At 37.4% G+C, this 26089-nt stretch overlaps 1 protein-coding gene across 4 annotated transcripts in view; it reads left to right on the plus strand.

Moving 5' to 3' along the window:
- The window catches only part of LOC133243374 (palmitoyltransferase ZDHHC3-like), a 60973-nt gene that overhangs the window by 3083 nt on the left and 31801 nt on the right, over positions 1-26089 (plus strand). Inside the window, exon 3 of one of the 4 annotated variants that reach the window (XR_009735061.1) lies at positions 18277-22667. The exons of 2 other annotated variants lie outside the window; for them this stretch is intronic. The gene's annotated coding sequence lies outside the window, so the exon portion shown is untranslated. Of the gene's footprint in view, positions 1-18276; positions 22668-26089 lie in introns of those variants that run through there. One more of the 4 variants, XR_009735059.1, reaches the window with a different exon arrangement.

Here is a 26089-nt window from a genome sequence, read left to right on the forward strand (position 1 = left end):
TTTTTTAGATAAGCAACAAAAATTTATTGTATAACATGGGATTATACCCAATATCTTCTCATAACCTATAGCGGAATATAATTTGCAAAAAAAAAAATACATAAAACAAAAACAGAAAATCGAATCCCTATGCTATACACCTTAAACTAACACAATATTGTAAATCAACTATACATTTTTTTAAAATTTCAGTTTACAAACCTGTAGAGAAGGAAAGCCCAACATATATATTGCACATTTCTATAAATATAGTTTGTCCATGAGAATACATGAAAATTTTTATTATATAGCATGTGTCAATGCAATTATTTCTTCAATCAAACATGTACTTATTTAGGTTATCTCCAATAATACATCATTATGTACTTTTTTCTTTTTTAAATTATGAAAGTATGATAACACATTTACAGGAGACTTGAAAAATACAGAGCAAATTTACATATAGTTCCACTATATAGTAAGTACAATTACTTTAAGTAGATAAATTAATATTTTTAGTTGGAGTTTCAATATCAAACTCTCAAAAATTAATGGAATGAATAAACAGAAAAGTATAAGGATATAGTAGACCTGAAAAGTACTATGAACCAATTCAACATAATTAAGATTTATACAATTTTCACACAACAGCAGGATACAAATTCTACTCAAGTTCCCATAGACTAAACCAGGAGACACTGGAACATATACAACCTGGGGATTGAACCTGGGTCTCCTGCATTGCAGGCAGATTCTTTACCAACTGAGTGACACTGGAACATATCCAGGGACAGAAAACAAGGTGCAAAAACTTCATGGTCTGAAAGTATTGAAATCATGTAAAGTCTGTTCTCTTATCACTGTGGAATTATGTTAGAAATCAATATCAAAAGATATTCAAAAATAACCCACATATTTTCAACCCACATATTTTCAAGTGCAATGTGACATTTACCAAGAGAGACCTTTAACTTAGCTGTTGGAAACCTCAGTGAAGTTAAAACACTGAAAAAACAGAGGGTGATTGCAGAGAAGAAAGTATTTAAATGAGAAGCTAATATCAAAGATTCTTTAAAAAAACATATATTTGGAAATTAAATGTCTACTTTTAAATTATGAGTGTATCTAATAAGCCATAACAAGAAAAATTAGAAAATATAAAAATAAAAATGAAAAGAGAATTTATCAGAATTTGTTGTATGCAGCTGAAGCTGCTCAATGCAACTAAATACTATATAGAATCTTGACTAAGGTATGAAAACAAATAATGGACACTAACATAAAATTTTGTGAAATTTGAATAAAATCTATAATACTGTATCATATGTTAATTTACTGGATTTTTTTTTACAACATAGTATTTTTTTATATTCTCAGAATTGGATTAGAAATTTCAGGCCTCATTCAACTTTTTTTTAAAAAAAAATCACTAAGGTAATAAGCTTTCTAGACTTTTAGCAGTAATACTAGATGCCAGAATAAATGGAACAATATCAAAGTTTTGAGTGAATATAAATTAAAAATCTAGCATTCTATTCATACTTAGTCAAACAAGTGGAATCAAAATGTCATGATTTCTTTGGCTATGCAAAAAGTTGTAAGTTTTCTAAAATATATATATTACACATACTACATTGTATTATACATACTATATATGTATACAAAAGCTTTTCTACACTTACAAAGGCTTGAGAAAGAACAACAAAAAACGAGACTGAGAAACTGGAAAAACAAACTAAATGAAATGCGAGCACTGGATATGAAATAGAAAAAGTGAAACAAGCTAGATAAAAGTAAAAGATCATCATATAGTCCAATTGTTTGTAAACATGTTTGCTTATTAGAAACACATCTGGAGTTAAGCTTTGGAGAAAAAAGCAAAACCTCAGCATTTGTGTTTTTCATACAATTCCAGGATAATTCTGATATGCATTTGGATTTTAAAAATTGATTGCAGGTTTTTCTATTAAATGGTAGTTTTATGATATAGGATTCTATTATTTCTGTTGACCAATCATGATACAATGGTTTTGAATGAATAATAGTTACAGCTTCCCTGGTGGCTCAGACGGTAAAGCGTCTGCCTGCAATGCGGGAGACCTGGGTTCGATTCCTGGGTCGGGAAGATCCCCTGGAGAAGGAAATGGCAATCCACTCCAGCACTTTTGCCTGGAAAATCCCATGGACGGAGGAGCCTGATAGGCTACAGTCCATGGGGTCGCAAACAGTCGGACACAACTGAGTGACTTCACTTTCATGATACAATGGTTTTAAATGAATAATAGTTATATAATCACAATAGTAAAAGATGTTTATCAGTTTTCACAATCAATGGACAAAAAGTAAAAGATAATTACAATTGCTAGCCATAATGGGAACATGATAAACCTAACAATATAAAATATCACATACAATTTGGGGGATTAAGTAGAAGGATGTGGTAAGTGGAAGTGCATATGTGCACATGTGTTTTCATCCACCCAGCCAGCCTGTGTCTTTTGTTTGGTGCATTTATTCTTTTCTTCTTTTTTTTTTTGTTTGGTGCATTTAATCCATTTACATTTAAGGAAATTGTTGATATGTATGATCCTATTACCATTTTCATAATTGTTTTGAGTTTGTTTTTTGTGGGTCTTTTCCTTCTCTTGTGTTTCCTGCCTAGAGAAGTTCCTTTAGCGTGTGTTATAAAGCTGGTTTGGTGGTGCTGGATTCTCTTAACTTTTACTTAACTGGAAAGCATTTAATTTCTCCATTAAATCTGAACAAAGAGTCTTGCGGGTAGAGTGTTCTTGGTTGTAGTTTCTTCCCTTTTATCACTTTAAATATATCATGCCATTCCATTCTGGCTGGTAGAGTTTCTGTTGAGAAATCAGCTGATAACCTTGAGAGTTCCCTTTTATGTTATTTATTCTTTTTCCCTTGTTGCTTTTAAAATTTTATCTTTGTCTTTAATTTTTGTCCGTTTATTGTGTGTCTCGGTGTTTTCCTCCTTGGGTTTATCCTGCTTGGGACTCTGTGCTTCCTGGACTTGGTTGACTATTTCCTTTCCCGTGTTAGGGACATTTTCAGCTATTATCTCTTCAAATATTTTCCCAGATCCTTTCTTTCTTTTCCTTCTGGACCCCTATAATGAGAATGTTGGTGTATTTAATGTTGTCCTGGAGGTCTCTTAGGCTGTCTTCATTTCTTTTCCTTCTTTTTTCTAGATTGTGTTCTGTGGCCATGACTTCCAGTATTTTGTCCTCCAGGTCATTTATCCATTCTTCTGCCTCAGTTATTCTGCTATTGATTCCTTCTAGTGTATTATTCATCTGTGTTTGTTCTTTAGTTCCCGTAGATCTTTGGTAAACATTTCTTGCATCTTTTCCATCATTATTCTGAATTCTTTATCTGGAAGGTGCCTATCTCCAATTCATTTAGTTTTTCTGGGGTTTTATCTCATCCCTTTGACATAAATTTCTGCTTTTTCATCCTGATTAACTTTCTGTGATGTGGTTGGTTTTTGTTCCAGCAGCTGTGGGATTATAGTTCTTGATTCTTCTGTCTGCCTTCTGGTGGATAAGACTAAGAGGCTTGTATAAGCTTCCTGATGGGAGGGACTGGCAGTGGGAAAACCTGAATCTTGCTCTGGTGGGCAGGGCCATGCTCAGTAAAACTTTAATCCAGTTGTCTACTGATGGGTGGGGCTACGCTTCCTCCCTGTTAGTTGTTTGGCTTGAGGTAACCCAGCCCTGGAGTCTACAAGCTCCATGGGTCTAGGCCAAGGTGCAGGACTACTGCTGCCAGGGCCCGCATCTCTGTGATGAGCCACTGCTGACCCATGCCTCTGCAGGAGACCCTCCCATACGAGCAGGTAGGTCTGGTTCAGTTTCCTGTGGGGTCACTGCTTTTCTTCTTGTGGGTCCTGGTACACGCAAGATTTTGTTTTTGCCCTCCAAGAGTGGAGTCTCTGTTTCTCCCAGTCCTGTGGAAGTCTTATAATCAAATCCTGCTGGCCTTAAAAGTCAGATTCCCTGGAGATTCCTAGTTCCTATGCTGGCTTCCCAGGCTGGGAAGTCTGACCTGTGGCTCAAAACCTCCACAACAGTGGGAGAACATCTTTGGTATTATTTTTCTCTAGTTTGTGGGAGAAATAGATGTGGGCTTTGATTTTATCATGATTGCAACCCTCCTACTGTCTTGTTGCAGCTTCTCCTTTGTCTTTGGAAATGGGGTAACTTTTTTGGTGTGTTCCAGAATCCTTCTTGGGTTTCCCTGGTGGCTCAGTGGTAAAGAAACTGCCTGCAATGCAGGAGACCCAAGTTCAATCCCTGGGTCAAGAAGATCCCCTGGAGAAGTAAATAGAAACCCACTCTAGTATTCTTGCCTGGGAAATCCTATGGACAGACGAGCCTAGTGGACTATAGTCCATGGGGTCGCAAAAAGTAGGATATGACTTAGTGACTGACTAAACAACAGCAAGCATCCTCCTATCGATGTTTGTTCAACAAAATCACAACTAGTTGTGATTTTGGTGCTCTCAGGAGAAAATGAGCGCACATCCTTCTACTTCTCCATCTTGAATGGTACTCTCTCCTTAGACACTTTTAATCTGGTACAGTTCTTTAGTCTTTCTTGGTCTTTCATGCCTTTGATACTTTTGGAGAGTCCTAGGCAGTGATTTTATAAAATTTGGGTTTGTCTGATATTTCCTTGTGATTATATATAATTTTGGCAAGGATGCCACAGAAGAGATGTGCCTTCAGTGCTTTGTATCAGGAGGCACATGATGTCAGTTTATCAATACTGGTTTTGTTCACATTGACTTTGTTAAAGTTGATGTCTCCAGGTTTCTCCATTGTACTCTTTCCTTTGTAATTAATGAGTAATTTATGGAGAGTTACATTAAGATTATATGAGTATCAACCACTTTGTTTTAAATCTCAGGTCATCAAACTATACCATCACCTGTCTGTCTGTTATAGTCAGGTACAGACATACACACGTATCTGCCTCATGCCTCATGCCCCATTCCTAGAAAAATTTAGCTACACTGTTACTGTCTGTAACACTACTCCAGTCCTACTTCTTGGTGACTTTAATATCCTCACAGATGACCCTTCCAATGTTCTTGTCTCAGTTCTGTAGTCTGTTTTTCTATGGTATTCTTGCCTTCAGCCACACCTCAGGCATGCACCCTGATAGTCTTCCCCGTCTTATCAGTTACCTGTGACTGCATCACCTCCATAATCTGTTTCAGGTATCCTGCTCTCCAACCAGTAATTATCGTTCTAGCTCACTCCTTCCGGCACCCCAGTTCCAACAGCCCTTCAATGCCACTGGGATTGAACGTTTTCTCTGCCCTTTACTTTCTCCAGGTTCCCATGTCCTTCCTTTAATCAGCTTAGATTCCGTGGTCCATCAAAATAATCATCCCCTTGCATACACTGTCACTTTCCTTGCTGCCTGTCACTATAGCATACTTATCAGGCAAAACACCAGGCCTGCTTAAATCCAACTCTGCCAGCTCCACTGTACTTCCCTAGACCATTCACTGTCCTACCCTTCTAGATGACTATTTCATGCCTTCTCTCTCCTCAAATCTCCAACACCTCCTCTCCCATCCTAGGCTCAGGCTGCCCACTTGATTGAAAATTTTAAACCATCAGAAGAAAACCTCCACAGATTCCCATTACTACAGCCAAATACCAAACAGCATCTGTACTCACATACTCTGCCTTGTTTTTGTTATTATGGAAAAATTGTCCATACTGTCATCAAAATCCTGTTCTTCCAGTTTGGCACTAGATCCTATCCTCTTACCTACATGAGGATATTGCTTCAGCAATTTCTCCCTCTCTCCTGCCTCAATTTCCCCCTCTCTACAAGATTATTCCCACTAGCACACAGACATCCTGTTATTGCTTCCATCTCTTTGTTACAGCTTTATTGAGATATATTTCACATACCATAAAACTCACCCTTTTAAAGGGTACTATTCGGTGGTCTTTAGTATATTCACAGCATTGTTTAGCCATCACCACAATCAATTTTAGAACATTTTTATTCCCTCCAAAAAGAAGCTTCATACTCATTAGCAGTTACTCCCCACGACTCCCCCTCCCCCCAACCCTAGGCAGCCACTAATCTACTTTCTGTTTCTATTGATTTGTCTCGTCTAGACATCTCATATAAATGGGATCATACAGTATATTGGCCCTTGTGAGTGGCTTCTTTCACTTAGAATATGTTTTCTTTTCTCGGGTAGATACCCAGGAGTGGGACTGCTTGGTCATATGGCAGCTCTGTGTTTAACTTTTTGAGAGACTGTCAAAACTGTTCACAAAAGTGGCTGCACTAGACTTCCCTGGTAGTCCAGTGGTCAAAACGCTGTTATTCCACTGAAAGGGGCATGAGTTCTGTCCCTGGTCAGGAAACTAAGATCCTACATGCCTTGAGGCAATGTTTAAGGGTTTAAGGGTTCAATTTCTTCATATCCTCAACACTTTTTATTTTATTGTCTGTCTTTTTTATTATAGCCATCCTAATGAGTATGATGGAGAAGGCAATGGCACCCCACTCCAGTACTCTTGCCTGGAAAATCCCATGGATGGAGGAGCCTGGTAGGCTGCAGTCCATGGTGTCGCTAAGAGTCGGACACGACTGAGCGACTTTACTTTCACTTTTCACTTTCATGCATTGGAGAAGGAAATGGCAACCCACTCCAGTGTTCTTGCCTGGAGAATCCCAGGGACGGGGGAGCCTGGTGGGCTGCCGTCTATGGGGTTGCACAGAGTCGGACACGACTGAAGCGACTTAGTAGCTTAGCAGCAATGAGTATGAAGTGGTGTCTCATTGTGGTTTTTATTTACATTTCCCTAATAATTAATGCTGTTGAACATCTTTTCGTGTGTTTATTGACTATTTGTAAATTGACTATTTGTACATCGTTTTTGGAGAAATGTCTACTTAAATCATTAGCCCTTTTAAAATTAGATGATTTATCTTTTTATTGTTGGATTGTAAGACTTCTTTACATATTTTAAATATGTCTCTTGTCAGATACATGAATTGCAAATCTTTCCTCCCATTCTGTGGGCTATTTTTTCACTTTCTTGGTGGTGTCCTTTGATTGACAAAAGCTTTTAATTTTGATGAAGTTCAGTTTATCTGGTTTTTTCTTTTCTTACTTGAGCTTTTTGTGTTGTATACAAGAAATCATTCCTTAAACCAAGGTCACAAAGATTTATTCCTTTGTTTTCTTCTAGGAATTGCATGGTTTTAGCTCTTAAATTTAAGCCAGTGATCCATTTTGAATTAAGTTTTGTGCTTGCTGTGAGGTAGGAGTCCAAATGTCGTTCTTCTACTTGTGGACATCTAGTTGTCCCAGCACCTGTTGTTGAAAAGAGTATTCTTTCCCTCATTGGATTGTCTTGACGACCTTGGGAAAAATCAGTTGCCCATAAATCATAAATGTAAAGGTTCATTTTTGAACTCTCAATTCTATTCCATTGAATTACATGTTTGTCACTATGCCAGACCACACTGCTTTGATTAAATTAGCTATGTAGTCAATTTTGAAATCAGGAAATGGGAGTCCTCCAACTTTGTTCTTCTTTTTCAGGATTGTTTTGGTGAAGTCCTTTGCATTTCCATATGAATTTTAGAATCATCTTGTCAATTCCTGCAGAGAATCAGCCAAAATTTTTATAGAGATTGTGTTGAATCTGTATATTAATTGGGGAAGTATTGCCATTTAACAATATTAAGTCATCCAGTCCATGCCTTCTTTCTTTCAAAAGTGTTTTGTATTTTCAGTGTGCAAGTCTTGCACTTATTTTGTTAAACTTATCCTAGATATTTTATTCTTTTTGCTACTATTATAAATGGGGTTGTTTTCTTACTTTGACTTGCTGATTGTTTAGTGCTAGTGTGTAAAATACAATTGATTTGTTTATTGATTTCTATCTAGTCACATTTCTGAACTTGTTTATTAGTTCAAATAGTTTTTTTTTTTTTTTTTTTACTGGATTCCTTAGGAGTTTCTGTGTATAAGATCATGTCATCTACAAATAGAGGTAGTTTTACTTTTATTTTCCCATCTGGTTGCCTTGTATTTATTTTTTCTTGACCAATTACCCTGGCTAGAGTTATAGTATTGACTAGAAACAACAAGAGCAGACATCCTTATCTTATTCCTGATCTTAGGGGGAAAGTACTGAGTATTTCTCCAATAAGCGTGTTGTTAGCAGTTGAGGAAATTCTCTTCTACTCCTAGTTCCCTAAGTTTTTTTTTTTTTTTTTTGCCAGAAATGGATGTTCAGTTCAGTTCAGTCGCTCAGTTGTGTCTGACTCTTTGTGACCCCATGAACCACAACACACCAGGCCTCCCTGTCCAACACCAACTCCCAGAGCCTACCTGAACTCATGTCCATTGAGTTGGTGATGCCATCCAACCGTCTCATCCTCTGTCATCCCTTTCTCCTCCTGCCCTCAATCTTTCCCAGCAACAGGGTCTTTTCAAATGAGTCAGCTCTTTGCATCAGGTGGCCAAAGTATTGGAGTTTCAGCTTCAACATCAAACCTTCCAATGAACACCCAGGACTGATCTCCTTTAGAATGGACTGGTTGGATCTCCTTGCAGTCCAAGGGACTCTCAAGAGTCTTCTCCAACACCACAGTTCAAAAGCATCAATTCTTCGGTGCTCAGCTTTCTTTATAGTCCAACTCTCACATCCATACATGACCACTAGAAGAACCATAGCCTTGACTAGATGGACCTTTGTTGGCGAAGTAATGTCTCTGCTTTTTAATATGCTGTCTAGGTTGGTCATAACTTTCCTTCCAAGGAGTAAGTGTCTTTTAATTTCATGGCTGAAATCACCATCTGCAGTGATTTTGGAGCCCCCAAAAATAAAGTCTGACACTGTTTCCACTGTTTCCCCATCTATTTCCCATGAAGTGATGGCACTGGATGCCATGATCTTAGTTTTCTGAATGTTGAGCTTTAAGCCAACTTTTTCACTGTCCTCTTTCACTTTTCATCAAGAGGCTCTTTAATTCTTCTTCACTTTCTGCCATAAGGGTGGTGTCATCTGCATATCTGAGCTTATTGATATTTCTCCTGGCAGTCTTGATTCCAGCTTGTGCTTCCTCCAGCCCAGCGTTTCTCATGATGTATTCTGCATAGAAGTTAAATAAGCAGGGTGACGATATACAGCCTTGACGTACTCCTTTTCCTATTTGGAACCAGTCTGTTGTTCCATGTCCACTTCTAACTGTTGCTTCCTGACCTGAATACAAGTTTCTCAAGAGGCAGGTCAGGTGGTCTGGTATTCCCATCTCTTCCAGAATTTTCCACATTTTATTGTGATCCACACAGTCAAAGGCTTTGGCATAGTCAATAAAGCAGAAATAGATGTTTTTCTGGAATTCTCTTGCTTTTTCGAATATCCATCAGATGTTGACAATTTGATCTCTGGTTCCTCTGCCTTTTCTAAAACCAGCTTGAACATCTGGAAGTTCACGGTTCACGTATTGCTGAAGCCTGGCTTGGAGAACTTTGAGCATTACTTTACTAGCGTGTGAGATGAGTGCAATTGTGCGGCAGTTTGAGCATTCTTTGGCATTGCCTTTCTTTGGGATTGGAATGAAACTGACCTTTTCCAGTCCTGTGGCCACTGCTGAGTCTTCCAAATTTGCTGGCACATTGAGTGCAGCACTTTCACAGCATCATCTTTTAGGATTTGAAATAGCTCAACTGGAATTCCATCACCTCCACTAGCTTTGTTCGTAGTGATGCTTCCTAAGGCCCACTTGACTTCACATTCCAGGATGTCTGGCTCTAGGTGAGTGATCACACCATCGCAATTAACTGGGTCATGAAGATCTTTTTTGTACAGTTCTTCTGTATTCTTGCCTACTCTTCTTAATATCTTCTGCTTCTGTTAGGTCCATACCATTTCTGTCCTTTATTGAGCCCATCTTTGCATGAAATGTTCCCTTGGTATCTCTAATTTTCTTGAAGAGATCTCTAGTCTTTCCCATTCTATTGTTTTCCTCTATTTCTTTGCATTGATAGCTGAGAAAGGCTTTCTTATCTCTCCTTGCTATACTTTGGAACTCTGCATTAAAATGGGTATATCTTTCCTTTTCTCCTTTGCTTTTTGCTTCTCTTCTTTTCACAGCTATTTGTAAGGCCTCCTCAGACAGCCATTTTGCTTTTTTGCATTCCTTTTCCCTGGGGATGGTCTTGATCCCTGTCTCCTGTACAGTGTCACAAACCGTCATCCATAGTTCATCAGGCACTCTATCTATCAGATCTAGGCCCTTAAATCTATTTGTCACATTCACTGTATAATCATAAGGGATTTGATTTAGATCATACCTGAATGGTCTAGTGGTTTTCCCCACTTTCTTCAAGTCTGAATTTGGCAATAAGGAGTTCATGATCTGAGCCACAGTCAGCTCCTGGTCTTGTTTTTGCTGACTGTATAGATTTTCTCCGTCTTTGGCTGCAAAGAATATAATCAGTCTGATTTCAGTGTGCCCATCTGGTGATGTCCATGTGTAGAGTCTTCTCTTGTGTTGTTGGAACAGGGTGTTTGCTATGACCAGTGTGTTCTCTTGGCAGAACTCTATTAGTCTTTGCCCTGCTTCATTCCGTACTCCAAGGCCAAATTTGCCTGTTACTCCAGGTGTTTCCTGACTTCCTCCTTTTGCATTCCAGTCCCCTATAATGAAAAGGACATCTTTTTTTGGGTGTTAGTTCTAAAAGGTCTTGTATGTCTTCATAGAACCGTTCAACTTCAGCTTCTTCAGCATTATTGGTCGGAGCATAGACTTGGATTGCCGTGATATTGAATGGTTTGCCTAGGAAATGAACAGAGATCATTCTGTAAATGATCCAAATGGATGTTGGATTTTGTCAAATGCTTTTTCTGCATCTACTGAGATGTTCCTGTGGAGTTTATGTTTGTCCTACTAATATGTTACATTACATTGATTAATTTTCAGGTAGTAAACTTAACTTTGCATTCCTGAAATAAATCCTAATTGGTCATTTTATTTAACACTTTTTATATGTAACTGAACTTGGTTTGCTAGTGTTTGGTTGAGGATTTTTACATCTGTATTCATAAGGGATATTGGTCTGTAATTTTCTTGTTTTTGTTTGATTTTGGTGTCAGGATAATACAGGTTGTATAAAATGAATTGGGAAGTGTTTCCTCCTGTTTTTTAGAAGAGTGTGAAGGATTGATACTTGCTTTGTGTATGTCTTATGTCTTTTCTGTTCCCTTGTTCTTCAGTGCCTCTCTTCTTATGTATCTAGTAGATATTTTCTATTATAAATTTTTAATTTCCTTGTTAACTATTTATTTTTGAGTTAAGTTCTTAGTTGTTGCCCTGAGGATTACGTCTTAACTTGAAACAATCTACTTTGGGTTAATTCTAACTTAATTTCATTCGTATGTAAAAGCTTTGCTCTAGTTTACCTCTCGGAGAAGGCAATGGCATCCCACTCCAGTACTCTTGCCTGGAAAATCCCATGGACAGAGAGCCTGGTAGAGTCGGACATGACTGAGTGACTTCACTTTCACTTTTCACTTTCATGCATTGGAGAAGGAAATGGCAACCCACTCCAGTGTTCCTGCCTGGAGAATCCCAGGGACGGGGGAGCCTGGTGGGCTGCTGTCTATGGGGTCACACAGAGTCGGACACGACTGAAGTGACTTAGCAGCAGCAGCAGTATACCTCTGTTTCCTCTTCCCTCCTTCATAGTATCATTATCGAACAAATTACCTCTTTATACACTATAAGCCTGCCAACACAGTTTTATTATTATTGGTCTATGTAGTTGTCTTTGTCTTTTGTAGTTGTCTTTTAAAACAGATAGGAAAATAAAAGTGTTACAAACAAAAATACTTTCTGTCATAATACCTGTGTAGTTACCTTCAAATTAACATTTAGTGTGCTTTCATTTCAGCTTTAAATTAGTATTTCTTGTAGGATAAGTCTACTAGTAACAAATTCTTTCAGTTTTTGTTTATAACTTTTTTTCATGTTTGATGGACAGTTTAGCTAGATAAAGAATTCTCCATCTGTTTCTTTCAACATTTTGAAGATGTCATTATACTGTCTTCTGGCATCCATGGTTGCTAATGATAAATCAGCTATTAATCTTATTGAGTATCCCTTATATACATTAAGTCATTTTTCTCTTGCTACATTCAAGATTCTCTTGTCTTTGACTTTCATCAGTTTCTGTATGTGTCTAAGTGTGGATCTCTTCAAGTTTATTCTACTTGAGCTTCTTGAACATATAGATTGGTATCTTTCAAATTTGTGATGTTTTGGCCCCTTTCTCATCCTCTTTTCCTTCCAAGACTCCCACTATGTGTATGCTGGTACACTTGATGGTGTCCCACAGGTGTGTGACGTTGTTTCTTTTTTTTCCATTCTTTTTTCTTTCTGCTTTTCAAAAATGGATAATCTCTATTTGACCTATCAGTTATCCTTTCCCTCTTCTGCCAGCTCAATGTATTGTTGAGCCCCTCTAAGTGAAATTTTTATTTCAGTTACTATACCTTTCAACTCCAGACTTTTTTTCTTTTAAAAAAAATTATTTATGTATATTTTTTTTTTTTTGGCTGTGCTGGATCTTCGTTGCTGTGTGTGGGTGTTCTCTAGCAGCAAGTGGGGGCTACTCTTTGCTTTCTCTAGTTGCAGTACACGGGCTTCTCGTTGCAGTGGTTTTTCTTGTTTCAGGGAACTGGCTCTAGAGCACAGGCTCAGCAGTTGTAGCAAATGGGCCTAGTTGCCACGTGGCATGTCGGATCTTCCCGGACTAGGGATCTAACTGTGTCTCATGAATTGGCAGGAAGATTCTTTACACTGAAGTCACCAGGGAAGCTCCTCAAGTCCAGATTTTCTATTTGATTTTTTAAATGATTTCTATCTCTTTATTGATATTCTCTATTTGGTGAGACAGTCTTCTCACACTTTCCTTCTTTAGATATGGTTTCCTTTAGTTCTTCAAAAAATATTTATAATAGTTTATTTAAAGTCTTTGTCTATTTAGTCCCAAACATTGGCCCCCTCAGGGACATGTTCTTTTGGCTGCATTTTTCCCTGTATATATAACATACTGTGCTGTTTCTTTGTATGTCTCCTAATTTCTTGTCAACAATTGGACATTTTAGATATTCTACTCTAAAAATTCTAGTATCAAACTCTTCCACCCTCAAGGTTTATTGTTCCGGTGTGTGTGTGCGCGTGTGTGCACATGTGTTGTGTGGTTGTTGTTATTTTTCTTGTTGTCATTCATTTGGCAACTTTTCTTGACTAATTCTGTGGATTGTATATTCCCTGCATTATGTGGCCTCTGAGTTCTCTGCTGGCTTTTTTTAAATTATTATTGTTTTTATTTTTAAACCTGGATTCCTAGGGGTCACACCTGGTAAGTATAATTTGGTGGTCAGCCAGTGATTGGTCAGATTTCCTTAAATGTCTTGTCTGTATATCTTCCACCCTCTGCCAAGGAGATCTGTGTGAGAAGGCATGCCTTCAAATTTCAGCCAGATTGCAAGGTAACCTGAGTTCTCACTTTCTGTTTACACAGAGCCTCACAGTCAGCCAGAAGTCATGACTTCGGCCCTCTCCTTTCCTGGCTTTCTTGTGGACAGTTCTTTAGATTCCCTGGAATATGTCAGAGCTTTTCAAAGTTCTCTATAGTTGTCTCATTCTCCATGATTTCCTTTTAAATTCCCGCCCAAGGCATCTATGTTTTCTGAAATTTATTCACCTTTGCGTACTGAACCACTTAGCTGGAGAGGAAGGGGGCATAGAAATAGTCACAAATTAAAGTGTCACACACACAAAAATGTTACACAGAACCTGCTATCTTGCCATCATTTAGTTGTTTCTTTTGGATCAATTATTTTCACTTCATTTTATGCCCTTGTTAATTGCCAGAGTTTTGAACTGATTGGTTTGCCCATATTTTCATTGTTTAAGAGGAATAGCTGGCTTATCAGTGTCCTCACTGCCATTACATCGATCTCCTGTTGCTCCCATCTTTAAAAAATGTAAAACTCTCTTTGTCCCACATCCCCTTGTAAATATGAATTTATTTTTCTATTTCTCTAACAACAAAACTCTTCAAAAGAGAAATCATTCTTCCTACTCATTTCTTCCTACTCTTTTCCCATTCTGTGTTTGTTCTTATAAAATATCTTAGACATATAATAAAAGAATATATACATTATGTACATGAATTATAAAGATAACAATAATAATGAAAACCCAGGAACTCTACCTCCACCCAAGAACAACATTAATGATAGCATTTATCCCTGTGTCATTTTCTGTCCCATTTCCCACCCTCTGCCAGAAATTACCATTCTCCTAAGTCTTATATTTAACATTCCCTTGCTCTTTATTTTTTTTAATTTATTTTTTATTGAAGGATAATTGTTTTACAGAATTTTATTGTTTTCTGTCAAACCTCAACATGAATCAGCCATAGGTATACATATATCCCCTTCCTTTTGAACCTCCCTACCATCTCCCTCTTTTTTATTTTTTATTCATATTTTTGGAGATGTGTAACCAATATGTTGTTTATTTGGCTTGGCTGTGAGATCCATAAAAAACTAGTATCATACTATGTGTGGTCTTCTGTGACTTACTTTTTTCCCTCACTATTGCATTTCCAAGATTCACCTGTTTTGCATGTAGCTGTAACTTGTTCATTCTCAGTGCTGTATAATATTTCACTGGGTAACCCCAAAACAAACTATTCATCCATTTACATGTTGAGGGGCATTTGGATCATTTCTAGCTTTTGCTCTTATAGAAAGTGCTAGTATGAACATTGTTGTACATGTCTCCTGGTACACTTGCACACTCACTTTTCCAAGACATATACCTATGTATGGAATTTCTGGTTAATAAGACCTATAAACATTCATCTTGACAAGATTATGCCAAAATGTATTTTAAACTGTTATTACCAATTTACACACCTTTCAGCAATTTATAAGAGGTCCCATTCATTCACACACACCCTATCAATACTTGATATTGTCCCACTTTTAAATTTTTGTCATTATAGTGAGTCTTTGTGGACATAATTAGCATTTTTCAAATTACTAATGTGGTAGAGCACTTTTTCATGTTTATTGGTCATACATGTTTCATCTGTGCAACGACTGTTAATATCTTTTGCCCATTTTAAAAATGGATATTTTTATCATTTTTATTGAATAACAGAAAAGTCTTAGCTATTTAGCTTCCCTCATAGCTCAGCTGGTAAAGAATCCACCTGCAATGCAGGAGATCCCGGTTAGATCCGTGGGTTGGGAAGATCCGCTGGAGAAGGGATAGGCTACCCACTCCAGTATTCTTGGGCTTCCCTTGTGGCTCAGCTGGTAAAGAATCCACCTGCAATGCAGGAGACCTGGGTTCAATCCCTGGGTTGGGAAGATCCCCTGGAGAAGGGAAAGGCTACCCACTCCAGTATTCTGGCCTGGAGAATTCCATGGATACTACTCATCATTTGTCAGTTACATGTTTTGAATATCTTCTCTCAGTTTGTGGCCTTGTTTTTTTTCTTTATGGTGTCTTTGCATGAGTAGAAATTCCTAATTTTAAGTGAGTTAAACAATTCAACTTTTTCTCTGTAGCCAGTTCTTTTTGTGTATTGTCTTCCCTAACCTGTGGTCATAAAGATATTCTTTATTTTCTTCTAATAAAAAGTTAAAGGTTTACCTTTCACTTTTAAGTCCTCAATCTAACTGGAATCGATTTTTGTGTGATACGAGTCATAGGGCAGAAAGCCAGTTGTGTTATTGCCCCCATGGATATGATCTGAAGTGCCACTTCTGTCATGCATCCAAGTTTCATATTTGTGTAGGTCTTTTTCTGGGATCCCTGATATTGGCCGACTTTTTGCCCCTGAATCAGTACTACACTACCTTTAATTATTTAGCTTCATAAAGAGTCTTGGTATTTAATGGAACAAAATTTTCCCATCCTATTTTTCTTTAGTAGTAGTATATATTCTTGGCCCTTTGTTATTTCAAACACATTTCAGAATGAGCTTGTCATGTTCTACAAAAACATTGGAATTGGAGTAAATCTATAGATCAGTTTGAAGAAAATTGCTGTGTTTATCATGGTGACTCTTCCTGGCTCTACACATGATATATCCTTTCATTTTAAATAAATTGTTGAATGTCTTAGTAGAGCTTTATAATTTTCTACATAGGTTTTTGCATATTTTGTATTAGTTTTTTTCCTTGTTATTTATGACTTTTATAGATGAGATCTGTTTATAAATCTCATTTCTAATCTGCTGCTATAAATGAGATTGTGTTATTTAATATGTTTTATCTCTTTTGCAGGTGTATAGAAATGAAGTTGATTTTTTATATTGTTGTTATAGCCATTCATCTTGCTAAACTTTCATTACCTTTAGCAAACTTTTAATTTTGGAAGAATTTTATTTATAGAAAAGTAAATAAAGAAACAGTATGGAGAGTTCCTGTATACTCTTCACCGTGATATGCTTATCAAAACTAAGAAAACAACATTGGTATATGACTATTAACTAAACTTCAGACTTTATATAGTCTTCTCACTATTGTCCTTTTTCTGTTCTAGGATCCAATTCCAAATACCACAATGCATTTAAGTTGTCATGTCTCTTTTGTGTCTTCTGGTCTATGATAGTTTCTTAGTCTCCTTGTTTTTTATAACCTTAACAGTTTTGAGATGTACTATAGAATGTCCCTCAATTTGGATTTGTCTGAAGTTTTCCTCATAATTAGACTGGGGTTGGTCTTGGAAAGAATACCACGGAGTTCAAGTGCCATTTCCATCGCATCATATCAGGAGTATGTGATATCCCTATGACATCCCTGATGAGGTTGACTTTCACCACTTAGTTAAGGTAGTGTTTGCCAGATTTCTCCACTATAAAGCTGCTATTTTTTTCCCTTTTCACTGTCTTTTCTTTGAAAGAATTTAGCTCACCATCAAGGAGAAGGGAATAAAGCTCCACCTCTGGAAGGGGGTGTAATTACATATAGTATCTGGAATTCTTCTATAAAAAAGATTTATTTCTTCTCCTTTATTTGTTTGCTTACTTATTTATTCAGTTGCTTGCTTATGTCAGTATGAACTGATATATATTTGTTTAATAATTTGAGTTATAAATCCAATACTGTTATTTGTCCTGTGGCTCATATTGTTCCAGCTTTAGCTACTGGAGGCTCTTAGTTTGGCTTCTGTGTTCCTTTGACATGGCCCCCATCCTTTTGTTTTTAAGTACTTCCTTATTTGCCAGCTCTACAAAATACTCTCTACTTGTCTTTTATCTTCCTGCCCCAACCCCAACCCCAGAATTGACCATTTCTCAAAGAGCCCTGCTTCCTTTTGAGATGTCTATATAATTCTTTTGTGTTTTCTATGTTGACTGCCATATCAGCTATTAATAATGACAGTTTTGTTTTTTCCTTTCCAATCTTCATGCTTTTATTTTTTGTGTGTTACTGAGATGCCCAGGACCGCCAGTACAATGGCAAATAGAAAAGATGGTCGTGGGCTTTCTTAACTTGTTGGATATTTTAGAGGAAACAACACTGACTTTTCCATAGTAAGAATGATATTTGCTGTAGATTCCTACAGGTTTTATCAGATTAAACAACTTCTATACTGTTCATCTTGGAGAAGGCAATGGCACCCCACTCCAGTACTCTTGCTTGGAAAATCCCATGGACGGAGGAGCCTGGTAGGCTGCAGTCCATGGGGTCGCGAAGAGTCGTACATGACTGTGCGACTTCACTTCCACTTTTCACTTTCATGCATTGGAGAAGGAAATGGCACCCCACTCCAGTACTCTTGCTTGGAAAATCCCAGGGACGGGGGAGCCTGGTGGTCTGCCGTCTATGGGGTCGCACAGAGTTGAACACGACTGAAGCGACTTAGCAGCAGCAGCAGCAGCATACTATTCATCTATGATAAGAAGTTTTTCTTATTGTTTTTAAATCATGAAAGGGTATTGTATTCTTTATCTAATACATTTTCTGTTTCTTAGGATGATTATATTTTTCCCCTCCAATAATCTGATGATGTGATAAATGACATTTATAGATTTTCCACATGTTAGACTACATTTGCATTTCTGGTGCAAATACAACTTGGTTATGATCTTTTCCTTTTTATATGATACTAGATTCAGTTTGTTAATATTTTGTTTAGGATTTCTGTATCTGTGTTCATGAGTTAAACCAGTCTTTGATTTTCCTTTCTCAGGCTGTTTTTATTTGCTTTTGGCATCAAGTCCTGCTTGCATCATAGAATGAGTCAGTGTTCCCTCGTTTACAATATTCTGGAAGATGCTATTGGAATGATCTGTTTGGTAGAATTCTCCTGTGAAACCACCTTGGTCTGATGTTTTCATTTTTAATATTGAGTGAATATTAAACTTTAAATATTTTCAAAATTTTTAATTTAAAACTTGAAATTTGCTTCCTTAACATGTTTATTTTATATCAAGTTTTATGCTTGAAATGGCTACACACAAATCCTGATCAAGACTTTTTAATAAAGTATTCTTCAAATTCTTAACAGTCACCATCAGTAAAAATCTTTTTTTGTACAATTAGGTGATAAAGTATTTAAAACCAACTTCTAAGTTGTTTAAAAATGTTTAACAAGTGAAATGATATCTAACAGCTTTTGTTTCACTGACAAATATATTTTTAAAAATTTCTTGTGATAATGTGATTAGATTTCAGATCCAATTGAACTCTTTTGTATTAACTGTTTCAAAATAATGATGAAGCTCTTATTTGCAGAACATGCATCATTGTTAGAACCATCACCCTGCAGCTAGCTTGGACACCATTAAAAGGGCTCATCAGCTGCAAACGGATAGAAGTATCTGATATCGTGAAGACAGTTTCAGGGCTTCTCCTTGGAGCTACATTCTCCAGAAGCCTCTGCTTGGCCTCCCTGCACCCAGCCCCACCCCATCCAGTCACAACTTGGGTCGTGTGTGGTATTTCTTGGCAACTGGAACACAGACTTCTCCAGCAGCTCCACGGGCCCCTTGTCCTCAGTGAGCAGAAGACTACAGAAGCTGGCTACTGAAGAGGCTGTCCAAGTCTTAGAGCTCCTCATTGGCCCCGCTTAGCACAGTGCTATAACTGAGTGCTGGATGTTAGTCATTCATGCTCACCACCTTTAGGGACTGCAAAGGGATTTGTCAGACCCCATTTCACTAAGGGCCACCCTCTAAGGATCTCAACAGGAGGCTGCCCATAGAGAGAAGTGGCCTGCCTAGGGTCTCCACTGCCTTAGGTCCTGTGTGGACACTCCAGGTCTAAGGGGATTAGTATTTTTTCACCTACCTGTCATCCACTTATCAACTGGGAAATTGTCTCCTGTTATTTTTTGTTCTTGTGTTTGTTTTTTAGTAGAAAGAGTTGTATCTATTGCTTCATTTAATACAGGACTAGTCAGGATTTCTTTTTCGTCTTGAATCAATTCTGCTAAGTTATAGTTTTCTGGGAATTGGTCCATTTTGTCTGCCTTCTCAAGTTTACTGGCATAAAGTTTCCTTATTTTTTTATTTTCTGCTGTATACAATCTGTAGTTATGTCTCCTTTTTCATTGCTAATATTGGTAATTTGTGCCTTCTCACTTTTTTTCTTGATCAATCTCACCAGAGGTTTGTCTATTTTATTAGTCTTTTCAAAGAACCAGCTTTTGGCTTTGTTGCTTCTCTCTATTTTGTCTTTGTTTTCTATTTCTTTAATTTCTGCTCTTATCTTTTTTGATCTCCTTCCTTCCACATTTTTTGGATTTATTTTGTTGTTATTTTTCTAATTTCTTAAATTTGACACTGAGCTCATTAATTTTCAGCCTTTCTTGTTTTCTTATTTGCACATTTAAGGACATAACTTTCCTTCTAACTACTGCTTTTCTACAGGTTCAAACATGTCATATTTTGTTACTGTTTGGTTCCAAGTACTTCAGCATTTCCATCATGGTTACTTCTTTGACTTGCGAGTTATATAGAAGTGTGTTTCTAAATATTTGGAGATTTTAAAATTTATCTCTGTGTTACTGAAGTCTGTCTTAATTGCATTATAGTCAGAGGATGTGATCTGTGTGATTAAAAACTGATATTTATTGAGACTTGTTTTATGGCTTATTAGTGATCAATATTTTTGAATGTCTCCTATGTGCTTTATAAGACTGTATGTTCTCTAATTGTTGAATACAGAGTTCTATATAAGTCTGTTATCAAATTTGTTCATTGTATTGTTCACATTTTCTATATATAAACTGAATTTTGGATAATAATATACCAATAATTGTAAGGTATATTAATATGCAGTTATGATGGTGATTTGTTTATTTCTCCTTGTAGTTCTTTTCCCTTTATTTTTGAGAGTATTTTATTAGGAATATTCAAATTAAGAATTGTTATATATTCCTGGTAAGCATGTAATGACCCTCTCTATTCCTGATGATGCATTCTTCCTGTCTGTTTTATCTTGCATTAATATAGCAACACAAATTTTTCTTCTTGTTAGGATTTGTGTGTTATATAATTTTCCATCCTTTTACTCTTCAACATTTTCATGCCTTTATACTGTAATTATATCTCTTGGGAATAGCATATAGTTGGACCTTTTAAAAAGTCTAATCTAATGATCTCTTTTTTAATGATGACTTTAGTCTGTTTACATTTATTGTGATATATTTTGACTTGTTTCTACCACCATACTTTTTAACCTCTATTTCCTACTACCAGCCTTTTGATGCTTCATTTTTCTCTTTTTTTTTGCCTGCTTTTATAGTTTTGAAATTTGTTTGTTTGCTTTTTTGATTAATTTTTTCCTTCCTACTCTTTGGAATTTGCCAATTTTTTTCCCATTCTTTCTGTGGTTATCCTTGAAATTTTACCATACATGTTTAACTTACAAGGTTTAAAGTTGAACAGTATTTTAACCTCCCTCTTGAAGAATTCAGGAACCTTTGAAGCCTTCAACTCTAGTTATTCCTGTCGTAACTACATGTTATTTTTTTGAGTATGTTTGTTTGTTCCTTTTTCTCCCCTAACCTCACTAATATAACATCATTAGTATATTTTACCTAGATAGTATGTGTTTGGATTTACATGCGTACATTCTTGCATCTCAGACATCATTCTGGGATCATTTTCCTTCATTATGATTACAGTGTTTAACTGCTCTTACAGTACATGTCTGTTGGTGTTAAATTCTCCTAGTCTTTATTATATGTGAATTTGTTTATTCTCATTCTTAAAACATAGTTTGTTATAGGTAATATTAGAAGTCCACTATCTGTCTAATTGCTATTTTTTCTCTTTTCTTGGGGGGTGGTTATTCAGGGGATTCTGCAGTTTCATTCTATCAGTGTTTACATATGTATTTCTTTTTTAGTATTATACTTTGGAGATGTTCTTCATGCCTCTGGGTTTATGTTTTTCATAATTTCTGGGAAATTCTCAGCCATTGTCTCTTCAAATATTGCCTGTCTTCCATTCTTTCTATATTTTCTTTCTCAGAATTCAGTTGGTCATATTTTGGACCTCCTCATTCTATCTTCCATATCTCATAATGTCTCATTGATGTTTTCTATTATCTTGTCTTCCTGAACTTCATTCTAGGCAATTTCTTCAGCTATGTCTTTCAGCTTATTGATTCTCTCTTCAACTGTGTCTGATCTGCTGTTTAATCTGTCCACTGAGTTTTTTATTTCAAGAATTATGTTTTTTCACTTATACAAACTTCATGTATTTCACTTTCTAATCTTCCCAGTCATCCCTAATCTCTTGTTGCTTGCTCATGTTTGTGATTGCATTTATTATTTCTTTAAACATTTTATACAATTATTATTCAACCAGTAATCATTGTCTCTCTAAGTATGGTGTTATAAATATTGTTCACATCCAACTACATAGTACAGTTGGATTACATATCCTCTGTTGTATGCCTTTTTGTTTTCTTAGTAACTGGATTTTTTTTTCTTTTGCCCAGTGTTCTAATACCATTACTAGTTCTTCTCTGATATTCTTTTAAATTTCATATCAGATCATGTCCCTCCTTTGCTCAAATTTCTCCCATAGCTCCCAGCTCCCTTAGAGTAAAAGCCAAAGCCCTCACCATGGCCCAAAAGTCTTTACACAACCTGGTTCCCATCACCTCTCTGATCTTCCACTCTCCCCGTTACTCACTGTTCTCCAACCACATTGTGTTCCTTAAGCATGTCAGATACCCCCGCCCTCCCAACTTCAGACCCTTTATACTTGCTAGTCTCACATCTAGAATATGCTTCTTCCCAGATAATCTGATGACTTACCCAGTCACTTCCAGTATGCTCAAATGTCACCTCCCTAGAGAAGCATTCCCTGACTGACATATCTAAAATAGCCCCATTCACCAGCACTTTCTATACCCTTATCCTTCTCTATGTTATATTTTTCTACAAATCACTGATGACCACCTGATATATTGTATTTATTTACTGTGATCAGTGTTTGTCTCTCCACAATAGACTGTAAACTTCACAAAGCAAGGACTCTTGTTTTGTCCATAGTTGTCTCTCTAGTGCTAAGAACAGTGTATAGTCATATTTAATAGACACTCAATAAATATTTTTGGAATAAACTGAGTGAATTAATGAATGAGTTAATGTGGAGGATAGAGGGAGAAACGCATTGAGAACTCAACTAGGCATGAAGGCCTTTCGTGCCATGCAGAGGAGCTCGAGTGTCATTGTTCAGAAGGATAGGGGCTGTAAAAAAGCAGTGAGGATAGCTTCTGGATTCTTTTGAGAAGCAGGTTCAGAGTTGATAGGGTAGTAACAAGACCCCATCTTTATGACTGGCTCTGTACCCTGGGCTCTTGAAGGTGAACCAGCCTCTTTCTCAAACAGCCCTCAGACTGCTGTGTTGTCATGCCTACCTGTTTACTTGGTGAAAACCAAAGCCGCTGCTCTCATTAGGCCTTTTGGTCCCAGCTAGGATCCTCCTTTCTCCAGCCTGTGAGAAACTGTTTCTTGGTCCCCAGGCCAAGCAGATCACCCCCATTAGACTTTTTCTGTAGTATTTAGGTTGGGGGTGGTGGTACAGCAGCTGGTATAAAGCCTGGAACATAGTAAGTGCTGTCATAATGGTGGACACTTCAGGGAGGTAAGTTTCAGTTCAGAAAATTTTTTTCCATTGTAAAGGCTACAACAGGTTGTGAGGTTTTAATCCTGGCTTTTCCCCTAACCCCCTTGTGGGCCAGCATGGCTCCAGTGTTTCTGTCTACCCATGACTGTTTAGATACTAATTCTGTTTAATGTGTGGCCTACTCCCCTGGCTTTTTGTAACCCACTGATTTCATCAGAATGCTGTCAATACACACAGGTCCCTGTGGCATGCCCCTAGAGACACCCTCTCTGGGCCAACATCAGTTCATTAATCATTGTCACACTGGTTTTAACCAGCCAACTAGTTATAAGTTCACTGCAGCAAAGTTGACTGGACACCTAGTATGTATCAGGCCTCCTGTCCCACACTGAGGACACAGAGATGAACAGGCGTGTTCTCAGACACAGAACCGTCAACTCAGAGCAGTGGTCAGTGCAGTAATTGTGACGATACAAGAGACTGTGAGAGCCCCTATCAAACACACAACCCAGCTCAGGGTACCAAGGAAGGCTTCTTGGAAGAGGTGGTACGTGAACTGACTCTAAAAAAGATGAGTAGGAATCTTCTAGATGACTAGCAAGAGGAGAGGAAGGCAGTCCAGGCAAAAGGTACAGCATGCAAAGGCCCAAAGATGGGAAACAATGTGCTGTACACCAGTCTAATTGCATTCAGTGTTCACCTTTTTTTCTGTGAGATCATTCTAGGAGACCAAAATTCTGACATGAGGAGTTTGTGACCTCCTCTGACATGCTAATCTGTAAACTCCAGCAAAGTAATGAAAAGTTGGTTGGACACGACTGTCCTCAAACTTGTCCATACCAGCTTCCAACGTTCCTGTATTCCTTAAATAGATGATAGTGTTTATATTACCTGCTTCCTTTGTACCTCCCCTGGGGTTGGGGTCATTCCCACTGTCCTGGAGGTTATGGAGTCTCCCTCAACAACTTGTATAGAGATCTCGTGGAGAGGAGTTTTTATGACTCCTGATATCAACCATGACATAAAGACTGTTCATCTTTTAGGGAATGGACAGGGCCTGCCTATCTTGTTCTCGGACGTTAGGGTTAACCTCCTCTAGGATTAATTCATACCTCTAATAATCTAGAACAAGTTAGTTGTAGAGTCTGGCAAGCCCAGTTTCAAAGTATGGAGCCCCGATATCTTGGTTGTGTGACCTTAGCCATGTCACCTGTCCTCTCTTTAAGTGTCAGTTTACTCATCAGTAAAATGAGTTGAATACCCACCTTGAATAGTTGTGGGTATTAAAGCATATGTGAGGTACTTGGCACCTGACCACCATTTACTGAACACCGGTATTAAAGGGAGAATGGCCTAGTGGTTAAGAACATGAGCTGAAGATCCAGACCAACCTGGATTTGGATTATAGCTCAACTACTTACAAACACTGGGACCTTGGTCAAGTTTCCTAACCTTTTTAAAAGCCTTAGTAAAATGAAGTTACTGCACCTACCTCAGAGTATGTTCTTGTAACAGGGTATATATGCGAGGTGGGAGCCTTCACAAGCCTCGGACCCCTCCCCAGCCTGCCCTCTCAAGAGACTCCCCCCTCCCCAGGGGACCTACCTTTAGCTTCCCCCTCTCTCTGAGGCTAACAAAGAGGACTGAGCTGGACCCTCAGAGCCACAGGGCTGCCTTGTTACAGGAGCTTTCTAATGTTAATTGGCTCTTGCATTTCTGGAATGAACCCAACATTTTCATCTTATGTTAAATCTTTTTTTACTCATCCTAGATTTGTTTTGCTAATAAATTCTTTAGGATTTTTGCACCTTTGGTCATCTACCATATTTGTCTGGTCAAAGTTATTAGAGGGCTCATCCAGTAAATAAATTAGTTGGTCCAGTTCATCTAAGTTCTCAAATTAATTGTATCCTCTTGTTGTATAATTTCTGCTTTATCTTTTATGTTGTTCATATTATTTATTTTGTGCCTTTTCTCTCTTTCTTGATTAGTCCCTCCAGAGATTTTCTAGTGGTTAGTCTAGAAAATTTACCATAAATATTCAGTGTAAAGTCTAAATAGTATCATAATCCCCCACCCCAAACAATACGAGGATTTTATCAAATACTAATGTCTCCCAATTTACATGTTATGTTTGTCTACTATTTTAGTTCTTTCTTTTCTAAGGAAGATATTAACATGTATACTAGATGGACATTAACAATATTATTTTGTGCAGTCAGTGTTTAAATAATTATTTACTATTTTATTTGCTCACCCTCCTTCTTAAACCTCAGACCTCCTTTTTGGGGATAAGTTTCCTTCTTGAAATAAATACTTTAGATCCTTGAGTGCAGATCTCTTAACAGGAAGCTGTCTGAATCCGTATTTATCTGTAAATGCCTTTATTATATTTTATTCTTCTTGAAAGATAGGTTTTGCTGGGTCCCCAATTCTGAATTACCTCTTTTTCTCTTAACACTTATAAAATACTGTGGCACTGTCTTCTGGTTTCCACTGTTGCTGTTGAGAAGTCTGCTGTCAGTTTGCCTTTTTTTTTCAGGTGTTCTTTTTCTCTGGCTGTTTTGAAGATCTTTCTTTGATTGTTGCTTAACTCTAAGGGCTTTTCATCGTTGTTGTTCTTTGAATGTTTCTTTGTATAGCTTCTTGATCTTGCTTCATGAATGCAGTATTTTTTTCTTGTCACTCTGAGGACATTAAATAATAGTGTCTTTCAAAAAAAGTGTTCTTTTCCTTGCATAGTTTTTGTTTCTAAGTATGTGTATTTGGGTATCAGGGAGAAACTTACTGGCTACCAGATGTGGCCAGAGGCATCACAGATACCAAAAACATAACATATTCTGAAGACTTGGAGTTTATATGATATTGAGGGAGGGGCTCCATTACTGTGAAGCATGCGTCAGTGCCACATTTGTC

The sequence above is a fragment of the Bos javanicus genome, chromosome X (assembly GCF_032452875.1).
Source record: "Bos javanicus breed banteng chromosome X, ARS-OSU_banteng_1.0, whole genome shotgun sequence".
Lineage (NCBI taxonomy): Eukaryota > Metazoa > Chordata > Mammalia > Artiodactyla > Bovidae > Bos > Bos javanicus.